The sequence below is a fragment of the Hemitrygon akajei genome, chromosome 19 (genome assembly GCF_048418815.1).
Source record: "Hemitrygon akajei chromosome 19, sHemAka1.3, whole genome shotgun sequence".
NCBI lineage: Eukaryota > Metazoa > Chordata > Chondrichthyes > Myliobatiformes > Dasyatidae > Hemitrygon > Hemitrygon akajei.
In genome coordinates, this window is record NC_133142.1 from 5,151,006 (window position 1) to 5,170,947 (window position 19,942).

Genomic DNA, 19,942 nt, shown 5'->3' on the forward strand with positions numbered 1-19,942 from the left:
ACAAAGCACATACAAGATACCAAGTACATAAAGGTAGCAGTAAGATACAGCCATGGCCTTGTCCTCAGTGAGCAACGCATACAAAAAAATTGGAGGAACTCAGCAGGTCAAGCAGCAGCTATGGAGAAAAATGAACAGTCAACGTTTCAAGCTGAGGCCCTTCATTCATGAAGAGCCTTGGCCCATAACGTCACTGTTTATTCCCCTCCATAGATGCTGTTTGACCTGCTGAGTTCCTCCAGTATTTTGTGTGTGTTGCTCAGGATTTCCAGCATCTTCAGAATCTCTTGTTTATAGTTCCACATCCAGCATTAAGTTTTTCATTTTGGGCTTCCAACCCATCTATTACCTCATTCAGTGCCACCCATGAGCTTTGCATTCCTCCACTTCCATCATTTTTATCTTTGGCCGATGTATGTTCAGCTAACAAGTCCTCGAGCTCGTAAATCTCCTCTCAAAACCTTTCTGCATTTCTCTTTGCTTTCTTCTCCTCTTCTACCAGCCTCTTTCCTGCCTTGATATCTCATTGCATGTCTTAATGTCATTTTTGATCTGGTGATTATAGCCTGGTTGGACCACACGATGAATGTTGAAGAAATGGAAGCTTTAGAGAGGGTGCAGAGGAGGTTTACCAGGATGCTGCATGGATTAAAGAGAATTTCTTATGAGGATAGGCTGAGCGAGCTGGGGCTTTTCTCTTTGGAGTGAGGGAGAATCAGAGGTGGCTTGATAGAGGCATTAGTAGAGTGAACAGCCAGCGGCTTCATCCCAGGGTGGAAATGGCTAATATGAGAGGATGTAATTTTAAGGTAGTTATGAGAGGAAAGTATAACGGGACATAAGAATTTGATATATTTTTTAAACACAGAGAGTGCCAAGTGTGTGTAATATGCTGCCGGGGTGGTGGTAGAGCCTGATACTTTAGGAAGATTTAAAGGACTAATAAATAGGCTCATGGATGATAGAAAAATTGAGGACTATGTAAGAGGGAAGGGTTAGATTGATCTTGGAGTAGGTTAAAGGGTCGGCAGAACACTGTGGGCCGAAGGGCCTGTACTGTGCTGTATTGTTCTATGTTCCATGTTCACCTCTTCTACCAATACCCTTTCTGCCTTGATATCATATGTCTCTGTCATTTCTGACCTGGTTGTCTTTCCTATGAGACATTTGAGACATTTTCCATGTTACCAGGCTACTGAAATGCAACACACTAAACCCCGGAGGAGCTCAGCCGGTCAGGCAGCATCTATAGAGGGAAATAGACAGTCAACATTTTGGACCGGAGCCCTTCATCAGGACTGGAAAGAAAGAGGGGAGAGAGCCAGTACCCTGTGCATGAATTCAGAAAAACGTGTTGGTGTGATATCCTGAACTGGTGATTGTTGGCCCCGTCTCCCGTACATTCTGCCACATCCAGCTGGATAAAGAAATAACCAGCGTTAACAATGCTCCCACATTCGTACATTGGGAGCAAGTCTCACCGACCCAAGAGCAACACACAAGACACTGGAGGAACTCAACAGGTCTGGCAGCATCTGTGAAGGGAAATGGACAGTCAACATTACAGGTCAAGGCCCTTCACCTAGATTACTGATGATGAGTCCTGATGAAGGGTCTTGAATCAAAACAATAACCGTCTACTTCCCTCCACAGATACTGCCTGACCCATTGAGTTCCTCCAGTATTTTGTGTATTTATTCAAGATTCCAGCATCTGCAGTCTTGTGTGTCTCCTCCTGGCTCAAGAAATTGTGTTGTCCAAGACTTATTTATCATTTACACCAATGGCCAGTGTCAAGTTGACATGAGTCCTGTGGGCTTTGCACCTGTAATTGTTAATTGCTGTTGTTAAACCATTCTGCTTTCTGTTTAATCTTGTCAAGTTTATTTTGACTGGAACGGGTTTTCCGAGGACTGTGATTATTTAAAGCGGACTCCTGACCAGCGCTTATCATGGGGTCTTTGTGATTTGAGAATGATTCGTCTCATAGTGTTGCTTGGTTGAGCACCAATGTTCCATGGGCATTTCTATGAATAAACTCTTGTTTCTGTCTCTACATGGGAGTCTGTCATTTCTCCATACCTGGGTTCAGTTGTTTGTCAGCTCACACCATGACAACCCCATGAATACAGCCAAACAGGACAGTGTTTCTCTGGGGCCAAGGTGCAAGACACAGTACCAGCAGTCATACACAGCACAAAGCACATCTAGCACATACAGTCACACACAAAAATACGACATAATGTAGTCCAAGTCCCTGAGTGACATATCCTGCAGATTGATGGTGTATGGATGTTGTCAGTAAGGATGAGAATCTCTCAGCAGTCCACAGATGAACATTAATATGCATGCATACACGCAACCCAGCTTGTCTTTCGCCGAATGAAAATGGTGGGCATGGAATGGAAGGCATGGAGGGCAGCACTGGGCAGGGCAGTCCCCAACCCAGCATGGACACCATCCTACTCTGCCTCCTGTGTCTCCCCTCCTGGACTGCTGCAACAGGCAAGCCCATGGCTTGAGGCCTAGTTCTCATTACCACTGAAGCCATGAAGGTCCCCTGCCACCAGTCTCTCCAATAAACCATTCTGAAATGGACTTGCAGTATTTTACAATATCAATGTCCAACAGGGCCTTGCAATCACAAGAAAGACATCCAAGATAATTACTTGCTGTAAGACTGCACACCGTCTTCGTGCACCAACTCTGATGCTTCTCTGAAGCAGGAAGCAAAATGCTCCGCACCGTCTAGTTCCTCCAGCTCCTCTCCCAATGAGCAGCTCACTGACAGGGACACAATCTGAGGTCATGCTGGCGGGAGTCTGCAAGTGTCACCATCTCCCAAGTGGCAACATAGCATGCCCACAGATTACTAATCCAAACCCACATGTCTTTGGAATGTGAGAGGAAACACACTCGGTCACTGTGGGAGCATACAAACAACAAAGATGGGAATTGAATCTTGATCAGTGATTACTGGCATTGGGGAACAGATCATTCTTTTTTAGCCCATCCAAGCCAAGTGTTTTCTGAAAATGTACGATGATGAAATTGATTGGTTTGTGACCAGGTTTGTGAACGATACAAAGATAAGTGTATCTTTAAGAGTGCAGAGAAGGTTTACAAGGATGTTGCCGGGACTTGAGAAACTGAGTTACAGAGAAAGGTTGAATAGGTTAGGACTTTATTCCCTGGAGTGTAGGAGAATGAGGGGTGATTTGATAGAGGTGTATAAAATTATGATGGGTATAGATAGAGTGAATGCAAGCAGGCTTTTTCCACTGAGGCTAGGGAGAAAAAAAACAGAGGTCATGGGTTAAGGGTGAAGGGGGAAAAGTTTAAAGGGAACATTGGGGGGGCTTCTCCACGCAGAGTGTGGTGGGAGTATGGAATGAGCTGCCAGATGAAGTGGTGAATGCGAGCTCACTTTTGACATTTAAGAAAAACTTGGACAGGTATATGAATGAGAGGGGTTTGGAGGGATATGGCCTAGGTGCAGGACAGTGGGACTAGGCAGAAAAATGGTTCGGCACAGCCAAGAAGGGCCATAAGGCCTGTTTCTGTGCTGTAATGTTTTATGGTTCTAAGTGGAGGAGTGGCTAGTGTTGATGAAGCTGAGAGGCTACAGAAGGACTTACACAGATTAGGAGAATGGGCAAAGAGGTAGCAGGTGGAATACCGTGTCGGTAAGTGTACTTTGGCGGAAGGTATAAAAGCATAAACTATTTTCTAAGTGGAGAGAAATTGAAAAATCCATGGTGCAGAGGGACTTGAGTCCTTGTGCAAGATTGCCTAAAGGTTAATCTGCAGGTTGAATCGGTTGCTGAGCAAGGCAAATGCAATGTCAGCATTCATTTCAAACGGACTTGAATACAAAAGCAAGGATACAGTGTTGAGGCTTTATATGCACCGGTGAGGCCTCACTTGGAGTACTGTGAGCAGTTCTGAGCTCCTTACTAAAGAAAGGATGTGCTGACATTGGAGAGGGTTCAGAGGAGGTTCACGAGAATGATTCCAGGAATGAAAGGATTATCAGATGAGCAATGATTGAAGGCTCTGGGCACGTGCTCACTAGAATTTAGAATAATGAGAGGTGAGGTGGGGACCTCATTGAAACTTAACGAATGTTGTAAGGCCTGAATAGAGTGGATGTGAAGAGTACGTTTCCTTTAGAGGGGGAGTCGAGGACCAGAGGGCACATCCTCAAAATAGAGGAGTGCCTATTTGGAACAGAGATGAGGAGAAATTTCTTTAGCTATGGTAAATCACAAATATAAGAAAATCTGCAGATTCGGGAAATCAAAGCACTGCAAATGCTGGAGGAACTCAGCAGGCCAGGCAGCATCTACACAAAAGAGTAAACAGTCGATGTTTCGAGCCTGTTGAGTTCCTCCAGCATTTTGAGTGTGTTGTGGTGAGTGTGCAAAATTGGTTGACACAGGTGGCTGTGGAAACCAGGTCACCGGGTGCATTTAATGCAGAGGTTAATGATTAGTCAGGGCGCGAAAGGATACAGGGAGAAGGCAGGAGAATAGGGTTTGAGAGGGAAATGGATCAGCCGCGATGAAATGGTGGAGCAGACTCCATGGGCCAAACGACCTAATTCTGCTCCTATATCTTACGGTCTCTCACTTTATGTCTATGCAGAGCTAAGGGACAGTTTGAATCTATTGAAGGGCATCCCATATAAATGGACTCACATAATACAGTAACAATGAGCTCCCAAACACAGGCAGTGGAATAGGGATAAAAGAGTTCCAGGATCTTATACTTCTTGATACCCTCAATATTAACCAAAAGAGAAGGATGTCAATGTGGTCACGGGGAGAACACACAAGCAGCAGTGGGAATTGAACTCGGATTGCTGGCATTGGAACAGTGTTACACTAACTGTTACTCTACCATGCAGCCTAAACATGTCCCAATTTGTTTGGGTCAACACGTTGGACCGAAGCGTCTGTTCCTTTACGGTACTGTTCCCTGGTCTCTGCTTGCTCCAGAGGTTACATGGCCAGGCCAGGGAGCAACATCTCAACAAGGAGTTAATGGCTTCAGTGAGGAGAGGGTGGGGAAGGGGCATGGACCAAATCTGGCAGAGAACTGGCTGCCAGCCAGGCTGTTGACGCTGGCTGGAATCCAGCCTTGTACGAATGCTGTTTACAGCAGGTTACAAGACAAATGAGTACAAAGTAGTGTTGTGAGTTTCACAGTGAACGAGAACCAGAAAGGCAAGGCCTTCCATTGGTCGGGGTCGACTATGGATGTTGTGTTGTAGCTGTCTACGTGATACACAAGCCAGGGCAGTGCCATGTGGAGAGCCGCTGTTGCCCTTGTCACAGGCTCCCCCCTCTCCACGGAGCTGATGTGTCCAAAGGAACGTCAGAGACTGATACAGTTCGGCGTCGCTGGAATTGTCAGTCAGTGTTGAACTCGACGTAGGGCTGCCTTAGGGACTCCAGTTCCGGATTGTTCCTCGGGGTTTACTCCTGAAGCCTTCCCCATGTGTGGGTACAGCCATAAGGCAGCAGAGGTTTGAGATCAGAGTTTTCATTCTCCTAGATGAGCTGCCAACCGCGGCTGACGAGCCCCATCTGCCCAAAGCGACTGGTTTTAAGGTGCCACTTTTGCCCCTTCTCCTGTTGGTAGAAATGGTTCCACTGGGCTTAGAAGCTAAGCCACACATGAAGACCAGGAGCTGGACTTGGTTGTCAGAGGTTACTTGAGATGCACACTATTGAGAGTATTTAATACACAGTGGGAGCTTATCACCACCTTGGCTATGAGAACCTTTCAGAACCAAACAATATTCTGTATATTAAAAAAGAATTAATTAAATGAGTAGTGCAAAAATAGAGCAAAAAATAGTGAGGTAGTGAACGTGGGTTCATTGTCCATTCAGAAATCTGATGGTGGAGGGGAAGAAGCTGTTCCTGAAACATTGAGTGTGTGTTTTTAGGCTCCAGTACCTCCTCCTGGATGGTAGCAATGAGAAGAGCACATATCCTTGTAATGGGAGTCCTTAGTGATGGATGCTGTCTTTTTGAGACATCGCCTTTTGAAGATTTCGTACAAAATGTGATAACCTTCACTATCACCATACCCATCTCAACATCCAGTCACTTCACACCCAACTAAGTGGTTATCCAAGAGTAGTTACTGTGTATTGTAGGAGGTATGTCAACCCATCTGTGCACAGTGATGTGATCCCACAAAAGGCAATGACAATGACAGCTGAGTAGTGGATTTTATCCGAGGCATTAGTGCGAATCTCCCACCTGGTAAGGCCTAATGTTCAAGGCCCCATCAGTGGCGTGTCAAGAGTTTGAGGCCTAGTATTTGGTTATCAGTGGGCCCTGGGGTCAAAGTTCAGGATCAAGGCCCAAGGGTCGTATCGGAAGTCTGGAAGTCAATGCCTGTCGACTGGAGCCCCAGTCTGCATATCCGCTGGGGAAGTCGAGGGCCCGATGTCTGTGAGTCTGAATCCAAGGCCGTTGGAGGCTGGAGTCCGAATAAGGCCTGTCCTGTGGTTAAAAAATGTACGTAAGTGGGAGGGAGGAACAGGGCTTGTTCTGCTCATGTTGTTAGGTTGCTTATTGTGTTCTGTGTTGTTGTGCCGAGCATTGTGGTCAGGCTATGTAGGCGTTGGAATGGGTGGTGACACTCATGGGCCTGTCCCAGCACACTCTCGGGTGTGTGGGTTGTTAGCTCAACCAGCACATTTTACTATATGTTTAGGTGTACACATGATAAATAAATTTGAGTCTGGAATCCTGACCCCTACTCAAAAAGTGATTTTTACCTTCGGTGCCTATCGGGACACTGGTATAAAGACTGATCTGACTGAAATGTTTCCTGAGCACAGCCATTCCTCTATACGGAGATCCCCACAATTCTACACTAGGGTGTGCTTGGCTCTGAGCCATCGTTCACTCCAGGTGCAACGCAAGGCTTTCTTGAAAACTGTTACCAGGAAACTAACTTAAGACATACAAGTACAATACAGCCACTGTCTTATTCAAATGTGCAACCATTCCCATGCTTACATGCACCTTGCACTTGTATATCCTATGCAAAACCCATCTTGGTGCTGCAGATTCCCTCGGTCCTGTCCTGTTCTGTGTACGTGTGCACCCCTGCTCTATGTGTTTGTGCAGTCCCATCTTACTGTGCTGTATCTCTAAATAAATAAAAAATTAAATTCTCCGAGTCTAATACAGGCAAATGGGATTAGTAGATCAGCAACAAAGCTCAGTATGGAATTGATGGGCTGAAGGGCCTGTTTCTGAGCTGTATGGTTCTATAACTCCAGCGCTATTATTGCCAACATGATTTTCTAACTTTTTTATTTTTATTTGGTTTTTTAAGACTGTTATAGCTGAAGGGAGGGTGGTTGGGATGGAGTACAGTACTGGGGATGAGCTCCCACTGCCTATTAAATGCTCTCGATGGTGTGCACCTCAAATAGCCTCTGACAACCAAGTCCAGCTCCTGGCCTTCATGTGTGGCTTAGCTACTAAGCCCAGCGGAACCATTTCTACCGACAGGAGAAGGGGCAAAGGTGGGTTACTGGCACCTTAAAACCAGTCACTTTGGGCAGATGTGGCTCGTCAGCTGTGGTTCAATGCTGACTGGCAACTCCTGCGATGCTGCTGGTGCCAAACTGTATTGGTCTCTGCTGTGCTGTTGGGTTCATCAGATGCATGGAGAGGGGAGCCTGCTACATGGGCAACAGCTTGCTCTCCAGATTGTTCTGCTCAGACTTACATATCTAGACAGCTCAGATGCAACACCCATGGTTGACCCTGACCAGCGGAGGCCTAACACAACTTTTGGTTAGAGATACAGCCCTTCTGGCCCAATGACACTGTGCCACCCAATTACACCCACGTGGCCAATTAACCTTCTAACCTGTACGTCATTGGAATATGGGAGGAAACCAGAGCACCCGGAGAAAATCCACACTATCACGGGAAGAACGTACAAACTCTTTACAGGCAGCAGCAGGAACTGAATACAGGTCACAGCGTTGGAAGAGCATAATGCTAACTGCTATATCACACTTGTACATTGGGTGTGGAGGATGTGTTAGAGTCATAGAGTTATACAACACAGAAGCAGGCCCTTCTTCTCAATACTGACCAAGATTCCCAACTAAGCTAGTCCCATTCACCTGTATTTGGCCCAAATCTCTCTAAACCACTGACCAATTTAAATATAAAGTCCCCCAAGATTATCGAATTACCTTGTTATACATGCTTCTAATTTCCTGATTTAACTTTGCCCTACATTACTGCTATGCTTTGAGAATGTGCTTACAATCCCCACTGTTTCTTTCTCTTTCTTAGCTCCTTCCAAACTGGACCTGCTGCTTTTCTCCCCCACTCATTTTTATTCATCAACGCTACCGGGTCTTCTTTTCCACTCTGCCAATGTCTTTGAAAAGTTAAATAACCTGGATTATTTAGGCTCCAGTCTTGGTTGCTTTGCCACCAGGTCTGGGTAATGACCAGTAGACAGTCTCCTGTACACTCAGTGGCCACCCTGTGTGGTCTTCTGTTTCTGTGGCCCATCCCACCAGAAATCCAACTACCACCGTTTAGTTTAGAACCATTTAAAGGTACTTGGATGGGTACACAGACAGGAAAGGTTGAAAGTGATGTGGGCAGAATGGGGCTAGCTTCGATGGGCATCATGCTTGGCATGGACCAGTTGGGCCACAGGGCTTGTTTCTGTTCTCTGTGAAGTCCACAGATGCTGCACCATCTGGCTCAGAATCTCTATCTGACTGATGTCACCACCAGTCTGCATAAGACCACAAGACATAGGTTCAGAATTAGGCCATTCGATTCATTAAGTCTGCTCCACCATTTGATCATGGCTGATTTATTATCCCTCTCAACCCCATTCTCCTGACTTCCCCCTGTAACCTTTGATACCCTTACTAATCAAGAACCTATCAACCTCTGTTTTAAATGACTTGGCTTCCACAGCTATCTGTGGCAATGAAGTCCACAGATGCACCACTATCTGGCTAAAAAACTCCTCTTCATCCCTGTTCTAAAGAGACATCCTTCTATTCTGAGGCTGTGCCTTCTAGTCCCGCTCTTGGAAACTTCCTCTCCATGTCCAGTTCAAAATTTAGTAGGTTTCTATGAGATCCCCACCCCGGCACCACCCCCACCCCAGTCTTCTAAACTCCAGCAAATACAGGCCCACAGCTATCAAATGCTTCTCATACATTAACCCTTCACATACAGGTTCATTCTCTAAATCCTCTTCTGGACCCTCTCTTAGAAACAGAGAAAAAAAACAGCTCACAGTACTCCAATCAATGCCTTACATAGCCTCAGTGTTACATCTTTGTTTTTATGTTCTAGTCCCCTGAAATGGATGCTATTGTCACATTTACCTTCCTCACCACAGACTCAACCTGCAAATTAACCTTTAGGGAATCCTACACAAGGACTCCCAAATCCCTTTGCACCTCAGTTTATTTGTGTTTTCTCTTCATTTAGAAAACAGTCGACCCTTTCATTTATTTTACCAAAGTGCATGACCAATCACTTCCTGGCACTGTATTCATTTCTTTGCCCATTCTCTTCATCCGTTTAAATCTGTAGTCTTTCTACTTCCTCAAAACTACCTGCCCCTCCACCTAACTTCATATCTTCTACAAATATTTCAACAACTCCATTAATTCCATCATCCAAATCATTGACAAATAAGGTAAAAACAATTGGTAGCAACACAGACCCCCGTGGAACACCACTAGTCATTGGCAGCCAGCCAGAAAAGGCTCCCTTTATTCCCAATCTTTGCCTCCCGCCAATCAGCCACTGCTTTATCCATGCTAGAATCTTTCCTGTAATACCATGGGCTTGTAGCTTGTTAAGCAGCCTCATGTGTGGCACCTTGTCAAAGGCCTTCTGAAAATCCAGGTACACAATATCAACCAATTCTCCTTTCTCTATCCTGCTTGTTACTTATTCAAATAATTCCAACAGATTTGTCAATCAAGATTTCCCCTTGAGGAAACTTTGCTGATCATTCTAAATTATGCCATTTCCAGCGGGATCTCACAGCCAAGCACATCTTTCCCTGTTTTCCTGAGGAGCAACACCTTATATTCCATCTGGGTAGCCTCCAACCTGATGGCATGAACATTGTTTTCTCAAACTTCTGGTAATTGTTCCCCCTTCCACCTTCAACATTCCCCATTCCCATTTCCCTCTCTCACCTTATCTCTTTATGTGCTCCTCCCCCATCTCTTTCTTCCATGGCCTTCTGTCCTCTCCTATCAGATTCCCCCTTCTCCAGCCCTTTATCTCTTTCATCAACTGATTTCCCGGCTCTTTACTTCACCCCTCCCCTCTCCTGGTTTCACCTATCACCTACAACCATGTACTTCTTCCTCCATTCCCCCCCCCCCAACTTCTTACTCTTCTTCTCATCACTTTTTTTCCCACTCCTGATGAAGGGTTTCAGCCATAAATCTGGACTGTTTGCTCTTTTCCACAGATACTGCCTGGCCTGCTGAGTACCTCCAGGATTTTGTGTGTATTACTCTGATTTCTAGCATCTGCAGGTCAGCATGGGCCAGTAGGGCTGAAGGGCCTGTTTCTATGTTGCACTCTATTTCATCTTCCAAACTCTATGTTGGGGTCGTCCTACCGTATCTGGTGTTCCCAAAGTGGCTTCCTCTACACTGGTGAAACCTGACGTAAATTGAAGGACTACTTTGGCAAGCATCTCCCCGTATCTGCCAAAAGTGGAGTGTTCTTGCGGCCAACCATTTTAATTCCTGTCCCCAAGGCATGATGAGGCCAGTCTCAAGGTGGAGCAGCAACATCTCATTTTCTCCTAGGTAGCCTCCACCCTGATGGTATGAACATTGATTTCTCCTTCCAGTAATTTTTCCTTTCCCTTCCCTCCTTTTCTATACGCAACTCTGGCCTCTTAGCTCTTCACCGTTCCCACTGAGATGGCTTCACTTATCACATGCTAGTTCATCCTCCTTCCCCTTTTCCACGGCCCCCCACCATCACCTTTTAATTCTGGCATCCTCTCCTTTCCTTCCCAGTCCTGATGAAGAGTCTCAGCCCAAAGCATCAACAGCTTATTCATTTCCATGGAGGCTGCCAGACATTCTGGATCACCCAGCGTTTTGTGCATGTCACATTTGAATTCCGAAATCTGCAGAACCTCTTGTGTTTAAAACCCCCTGCTTCTTCAACACTACCCCTCCATCCACCTCTGTTTATCTGCAAACTTGGCCAAAAAGCCATCAATTCCTACATCCAGTTCATTAACATCACACATCATTAACACAAGTTCCTTGTGTTTTCCCTGAGTGCTTCTCTTTGTAATGCAGTCTCCCGGTGCTTTCTGCTTAAACTTGTTAAATTTATTCTGATAGGCTTGGGGATTCTGTGTTACTTGTATTATTTAAGTGGACACCTGATTAGCGCTAATTACAGAGTCCTAGATTCGAGAATGTTACTTCTTGAGATGGTGCTCGGACAAGCTACCGATGTTCTTTTGGAATTCTTATGAATAAATTCTCGTCGCCTTTGCCTGCCTTTCCTCCACACTTGGGTTCTGATATTGCCAGCACACATCATTTCAGTGCTGCTGCTGCTGCAACACGACAAATTTCATGACAAAGCACATAAAACGCTGGAGGAACTCAGCAGGTTGGGCAGGACCTGATGAAGGGTCTCGGCCCAAAACATCCAACGTTTATTCATTTCCATAGACGCTGCCCGCCCTGCTGAGTTCCTCCAGCATTTTGTGTGTGTTGCTCTGGATTTCCAGCACCTGCAGAACCTCTTGTATTTAAGATTCCCTTTTCTTCAGCACTGCCTGCCCCTCTGCCCATCTCTGTATCTTCCACAAACTTGGCCACAAACCCATCGATTCCGATATCCAGGTAATTAACATAACAGGAAAAGAAAGAGTCCCAACGTTGACCCCGTGGAACACCAGCAGCCAACCAGGAAAGGACCCACTCTTTGCCTCCTGCCAGTTAGAAAATCTGTCCACGTTAGGATCTTTCTTGTAACACCATGAGCTCTGCACGTGGCCCTGTTAACAATGTTTGTGGTTCTGCCTTTCAGTTCTAGTTCAAGTTTAATTGTCATTCAACCATACATGAATACAGCCAAATGAAACAGTGTTACTCCAGGGCCAAGGTGTAAAACACTGTACCAACAGTTATTCACAGCGCAAGACACACAAAGCACATATAAGACAGCAGTAAAATACAGTCACACACACAAAAAAAGAACCAGTTCCTGAGTCCATGAATGTTGCAGCAGTCTGCAGTTCAATATATCTTATTGGAGGCCAGCACCAACTCAGGCATGGACACTACACAACACCACCTCTGGCACTCCAGTGGAGCACATCAACTCCAATGCCTTTTTCCGGGGCAGCTGCAAACAGGGAACACAGCAGTTTAAGGCATAGTCCTACAGCTCCCTTGCCATCTGTCCCCACCATTCACCAATAAAACAGTGAATTGGACTTGTAGCATTCCACACCACCAATGTCTAAAATGGTCTTACAATCAGAAAAGACTATCACTTGCTGTTATGCTGCACACCTCCCTTATACACCGACACCTCTCTGACGCAGTAACATCATGGTCCATACCAAATCCTGTTCCTTCTGTTACTCCACCAATGAGCAACTCACTGATGCGGTTGACTTTAAATTCCAGTGGGGTCTTGCAATTGTAACAAATACGCTTATAAAAGACAACACCACCTTTGGTTGTCCCCGTAGAAGCCGCTGCATCTGCGTGCACCACTATTTTAATTCTGTCTTTTGCTTCCTCTCCACTCCATTCTTTAAGAAACTTCCCAAACCATTTCAAGTAAAATTCTTCCAAGTAACTTCTCCCTCTTCAGAACTTCTATGCTATTTGTTTGTCAAAGGACCATGGCAACTTGATTTTACCCTTCCCATTCCAACTTCCTGTCCAACTACAAGAATTCCATATGCAGTGAATCACCCTCTTGCGCACAACAGAGAAACTCAGAAATCTTTGGTCTGTTTGACTAAGGATTGAAATTTGTTTAAAAAGGCAACTCAGATTTCTGTTCCATTTGATGGCCCCAATCTCCCAGGCAGTTTCATAATCACAGCACACGGAAAATGATTTCATTAATTACGAGAGTTTCTGCAGATAGTGGAAATCTGCAGCAACACACACAACATGCCAGAACAACTCAGGAGATCAGGCAGCAACTGCAAAGTGGAATAAACAGTCAACAAGGAGTTCTCCAAGGACTGATCTTTCAAAATGGTATCATTAAGGACCCCCCTCACCCAGGAAATGCCCTCTTCTCATTGCTGCCATCAGGAAGGAGGTTCAGAAGCTTGAAGGCACACACCCAACGATTCAGGAACAGCTTCCCCTCTGCCACCAGATTTCTGAATGGACATTGAACCCATGAACACTACCTCACTACTTTTTAATTTCTATTTTTGCATTACTTATTTAATTTAACTATTTTATAGATAAACTAATAAATATATATACAGTACTTAACTATTTTAAATATATATGTAATAGTTAAATTAAATAAGTAATGCAAAAGTAGAAATAAAGAGGGGAAGAAGCTGTTCCACAATCGTTGAGTGTGTGCCTTCAGGCTCCTTTACCTCCTTCCTGATGATCAATGAGAAGGCATGTCCTGAGCAATGGGGGTTCACAGTATCTATTGTTGTTGTCCCTCTCCATGCATTGTGGTGCATCCGGCGGCAACCTTGCCATTTCTTTAGTATTTTTTGTCTGTTTTTTTTTACAAGGCTGAGTTGATAGCTCAATGCTCAACACAGCACGGATGGAAAGCGTGTAGGGAGCCGGTTGGATTCGAACCCGGGACCACTCGCTTTGAAGTCCAGTGTGGATGCCACTACACCACCAGATAGCAGATACAAACAGTGAATTACAGAAAAAAATATATTTTTTCTATTAATATGTATTACATTGTACTTCTTCCACAAAGACAACAAATTTCACAATGTATTCCAGTGATATTAAACTGGATTCTGATTCTGACAGTTCAGGCCAAGACAATCTTGATGAAGGATCGCCATCCAAAAACGATTCCAGTTGTGTAACAGTTACTGAAAATTTATCAAGAACCTAACAGAGTTCCTGTGACATTGGACATATTTAAAATCATGAGATATAAAGATAAGATGAAAGCATACTGGCTTTTCCCCAGGAATGGGGAATCAAGATCCAGAGGGGACAGGTTTAAGGTGAGAGGGAAGAGGTTTAATAGGAAACTGAAGGGCAACTATTTTATCCTGAGGGTGGTCTGTGTATGGAATGAGCTGCCAGAGGAAATGGTTGAGGCAGGTACATTAATAACATTTAAAAGATACTTAGACAAGTACATGGATGAAAAGGTTTAAGAGGGATATGGGGAAAACTCAGGCAAATTTCTTATGCCGTCAGAGACTGTAGCAAATTTCTACAGATGTATTGTGGAGAGCATTCTGACTGGTTGCATCGCTGTCTGTTCTCTAGGCTCCAATGCACAGAATTAGAAAAATACCACAGAGGGTTGTAGACTTAGCCAATTGCTTCACAGGCACTACCCTCCCCACAAACAAGGACATCCTCAGAAAGTGGACATCTTCAGGATCTTCAAGATGACGGCATCCATCATTAAGGACCCCCACCACCCAGAGCATGCCTCTTCTCATTACTATCATCAGGGAGGAGGTCCAGGAGCCTGAAGACCTACACTCAATGTTTTATAAACAGCTCTTTCCCTCTGCCATCAGATTTCTCAGCAGTCCATTAACCTAAGAACACAACCCCACTATTTTGCTTTTTTCACTATTAATTTATATTTTATATATTCTTGATGTAATTCATGGTAATTTTTATGTATTGCATTGTAAAGTAATGTGTGGCGCGTGGCCAAGTGGTTAAGGTGTTGGACTAGCGATCTGAAGGTCGTGAGTTCGAGCCCCAGCCAAGGCAATGTGTTGTGTCCTTGAGTAAGGCATTTAATCACATACTGTTCCAATCGACCCAGATGAAAATGGGTACCGGACAAAATGCTGGGGGTTAACTTCGCGATAGACTGGCGTCCTATCCGGGGGGGGGGGGGGGGGTAATCTTGTACTCTCAGTCGCTTCTTGCCACGGAAACCCAGCATAAGCACCAGCATGATGAGCCTATAAGGCTCGGGACAGACATTAACTAATTGTAACATAATGAGTTCTTTGGGCTTGTGTGAGGTGCCGGAGAGTGTTGGGCTCTGAGGTTTTTAGAGCACTCGAATTGGTTAATTGTTGCTTAACGAGAGTCATTAGTCATTTAGAGATCCTTGTGTTCTTCTCAAGCGACTCTCTTTTTATAATGCAGTCTCTTGGTGCCTCTTGCTGAAGCTTGTTAAGTTTATTCTGGATAGGCTCAGAGATTCGTGCTTACTTGTGTTATTTAAGTGGATACCTGATTATCGCTAATCATAGGGTCCTAGTTTAGAGAATGTTACTTCTCTCAGTGTCACTCGATCAAGCCACTTATTGTAAATTCTTTAGGCATTATTAAGAATAAACTCTGGTCATCATCTCTACATCAGAGTCTGTCTTTCCTCCGCAATTGGGTTCTGATATTGCCAGTGCACTTTGTGAAAGCGCTGTTGCTGCAACACAACAAATTTCATGACAACACACATAAAATGCTGGAGGAACTCAGCAGACCAGGTAGGACCTGATGAAGGGTATCAGCCCAAAATGTTTATTCGCTTCCATAGATGCTGCCTGATCTGCTGAGTTCCTCCAGCATTTTGTCTGTGTTGCTCTGGTTTTCCAGCATCTGTAGTTTTAAATTTCATGATGTACGTCAGTGATAAGAAACCTGATTCTGATTGGTAGATGGGAATCTTGGTCTGCATGGACCAGATGGGCTGAAGAGCCTACTTCTGTGCTGTAAGACTCCAGCTCTTATTTAGTGTTCAGATCATGACACTGACTTTATCTGCATTTTAAATCCACTTTGCAAACTGCCTATGATGAAGTACCAACATAATTAACATACATAGGCAGGTCAGGACAATTGCTGACACTAAATGAATCCACCAGCCAGTTTGACATTTTGAATACAGTATGGGATGCCTGAATCGTCCAGTTTACAAGAACCAGTGTCAACCAAATCCCCTGCTGCATACTACTTTTCTTCAGACGTGATTAATCAGCCTGCAATCAGCACTTCCCCAAGCATCCATACATTGGGCTAATGATCCAAATTGACCTTTCACTGAATTGCTTAGTCTAAAAGTTCCACAGATCCATTAGCCTGGATATTTCTCTCTGCAGCATTGTCCATTCTCTACCCCACCTTACCTCCGTTCCTACTTGGGACATGTTATAGCATATTCTGGACTTGGGAAGTTAGCAAATTTTAACTTCAGCCACCAATCCTCAGATCTGAATATAGTGTGTAGATTAAATTTAAAACACAGCTCTGGACAATGGGTTCCTAAAAGGTGAGAACCACAGAATTGGAAGACCAGAAAATGATGATTTAAAATTCATTTGGGTGTTTGTAGTGTGGGTATGAAGAAGGAGGCGTGAAAGTTATACGGAATTCAATGGGTAGTATTGTAGATACATTGTAAATATAGAATTGTCCTTTGATCTTTACCAGATAAAACATCATGTAATATTTTGCGGGCCTCTTCCTCCAAAAGGGTCTCAACGTGATACCTGCCGTGTCTCATAAGGCTACTCCATATCTACCACCTATGTTTCTCCGGAGACTTGGTGCATGCAATAACAGGACACAGTTGTTGCAATACTGCCCCGGCCATCCAGGCCATGCTCTCTTTCCGCTTCTACCATCAGGCAGGGGGTACAGGACCCTCAGGTCTCCACACCACCAGGTTCAGAAACCATCAGACTCCTGGCCAGCGTGGATAACTTCACTCACCTCAGCTTTGAACTGATTTCACAGATTAAAGGCTGGCCTTTAAGGGCTCTACAACTCATATTCTCGGTAGAACACAGATGAGGAGGAATTTGCTTAGCCAGAGAGTGGTGAATCTGTGGAATTCTTTGCTACAGAATTTAAAGTGGAGGTTGATAGGTTCTTAATTAGTCAGGGGGTCAAAAGTTATTTGGAAAAGGCAGGAGAATGGGATTGAGAAGGATAATCAAATCAGCCATGATGGAATGGAAGAGTATACTCGATTGGCCGAATGGCCTTATTCTGCTCCAATGCATGGGTTTCTTTTTCTATTTGTATGAGTTGTCATCCTTTGAACATTGTTTGTTTGTCCGTCTTTGTTTATGTACAGTTTTCATAATTCTTTACTTTCCAGTAAACGCCCATGGGAAAATGAATCTGAAGTTGGCATCTGATGACATATACATCCTTTGATCATAAATTTACTGTGACTTGATTTTCTCAAGGTCATTTGTAAATAGTGTACAAGTTCAGATGCAGATTCAGAGTCAGATTCATTTATTCACCACAAATACATCAAAACATACAGCGAAAAGCATTTTTTGCATTCACAATCAACACAACCCAAGGATGTGCTGGGGCAGCCCACATGTGCTGCCACACATTCTAGCACCAACATAGTTTGCCCACAATGTTCAACAGAACAACAACAACAGCAGCAGAAGAATATCCCCCTTTCCCACGCTTCCGACTACTCCGCCCACTCACACACATAGACAAGCCTCCAACCCCAAGACAGGCCACCTCCAGCCTTCAGACCCTGATCTGAATCCACAGGCATCATTCCTTGGATTTCTGGACACGCTGACCCAGAGGCTTTGACCTTTGGGCCTTGACCTCTGGACTCACTAGTCTTCAACCTTTAGGTGCCTACCTCTGGCATTGATCCCTGGACTTGCTCATCAGGAATTTGAAATTTGGGCCTCAACTTCCAGTCAGTTCCTTCTGTTCTATCCTCACCCACCCTGATATAACAGAAACTGAATTACTGGAGTTTCGTTCAGGTATCACGTCCACCTTTACTTCACCAAAGAGGAAGATCTTGCAGTCCAATTTAGCTAAAGATTAGTTTTATTTGTCACATTTACAAATAAGGGCCTATTCCACGCTGAATTTCAATAAATAAATATCACCTGTGGCGTAACAACAGAAGCTAAAGCTTATTTTCTAAAAGAAAGTAAGATAATTCTTTCCCAGCGTACTCCCTGTTTTATCTCCTTCATCCGTAACCACTCAAACAAGGTCTTCTTGTGTATCACTTTGTTAGTTGTGGGATCTTGCTGTGCATGGATTACTATTGCCTGCAACTTCATTGTTTATGCAGGGCTGCAGCTCTTCGAACCTCTCTCCCTTGATGGCAAGCATGATGGCCTTGTTCTGTGCCTGACCCAGCACAGGATGAGAAACCACTACGTGCGTGTTCTTGCAGAAATGTGGCTCCAGGACACCATCAATCTTCAGGCCGTGCCGCATGCGCTGATTTTGTTGTGTGACTGTATGTGCTGTTGTAACTATACGTGCTGAGTGCTGTCTGTGACTGTAGGTACTGTGTGACACGCCTTGGCCCAAGAAGAACAATTGTTCATTCAGCTGCATTCACCTTTGGTTAAATGTCAATTAAATTTGAGCTTGAACTTGATTTTCCAGTTTCATATACCTGTTAAATGTGGTTAATGTAACTGCCTCAACCACTTCCTCCGGCAATACTTTCTGGACAGTAACAGAGAAAATGCTGCCCTTCAAGTTCCTAGTAAATCTTTTCCCTCGCACGTTCAACCCTATGCCCTCTGGTTCTCGGCTCCCCATCTGTATTGACCCTATCGGTGCCTGTCATGATTTTACACAGGTTTAGCGGTAATAGTAAGACTGTAAGACATAGAAGAAGAGTTAGGCCATTCAGTCACACATAATACAGCTATATAGGACTCTGGTCAGACCCCACTTGGAGTACTGTGCTCAGTTCTGGTCACCTCACTACAGGAAGAATGTGGAAACTATAGAAAGGGTACAGAGGAGATTTACAAGAATGTTGCCTGGATTGGGGAGCATGCCTTATGAGAATAGGTTGAGTGAACTTGGCCTTTTCTTCTTGGAGCGACAGAGGATGAGAGGTGGCCTGAAAGAGGTGTATAAGATGATGAGAAGCATTGATCGTGTGGATAGTCAGAGGCTTTTTCCCAGGGCTGAAATGGCTAGCACGAGAGGGCACAGTTTTAAGGTGCTTGGAAATAGGTACAGTGGAGACATCAGGGGTAAGTTTTTATTCAGAGAGTGGTGAGTGTGTGGAATGGGCTGCCAGCGACAGTGGCGGAGGTGGATAGGATAGGGTCTTTTATGAGACTCCTGGATAGGTACATGGAGCTTAGAAAAATAGAGGGCGATGGGTAACCCTAGATAATTACTGAAGTAAGTAAATGCACCCAATGACTTGGCCTCCACATAACAAGGGTGTTAGGGTGGATTTTCTTAATGGAGAATGCCTGTGTGTGACTTTGTTTAACATGAGGTGACTGATACATGGGCAGCCACCACATGGTCCTTGACAGATCAGGTCAGGGTCCAGTGGCATGGAATGCAAGACGTCTGGGGACCCGTCACTGCCATTGTTATGCGTCATCTCCTATCAGCTCCATCAATGAGCTCTTGGTTGGGTCGTTCTTTGTCTGAAACCTCCCCCTTGACCTTCCCATCATGGGTGACCCTACCAGGAGTTAAGCTCCAGACAGCATTGCTCTCAGGATCTAAGGAACTCACAAGCCTCTCCACCACAACAAGGTGGTGAACCTCAGAGAAGTTTGTCCAGCCCCTAAAGCCAAATCCAGTGTGGGAATTTTAACAAAGTACTATGTTAAGTACCTCCAATAAAATACTAAATACTTCAAGTATTTAGTATTAGTACTTTATGTACTAAAGTATTACCTTAGTACTTTGGAAGTCCTAAGGTAA

At 44.6% G+C, this 19,942-nt stretch overlaps 1 protein-coding gene across 3 annotated transcripts in view; it reads right to left on the reverse strand.

Moving 5' to 3' along the window:
- Positions 1 to 19,942, reverse strand: part of LOC140741713 (monoglyceride lipase-like) — a 95,844-nt gene that overhangs the window by 64,960 nt on the left and 10,942 nt on the right. The gene's annotated exons all lie outside the window — the stretch shown is intronic.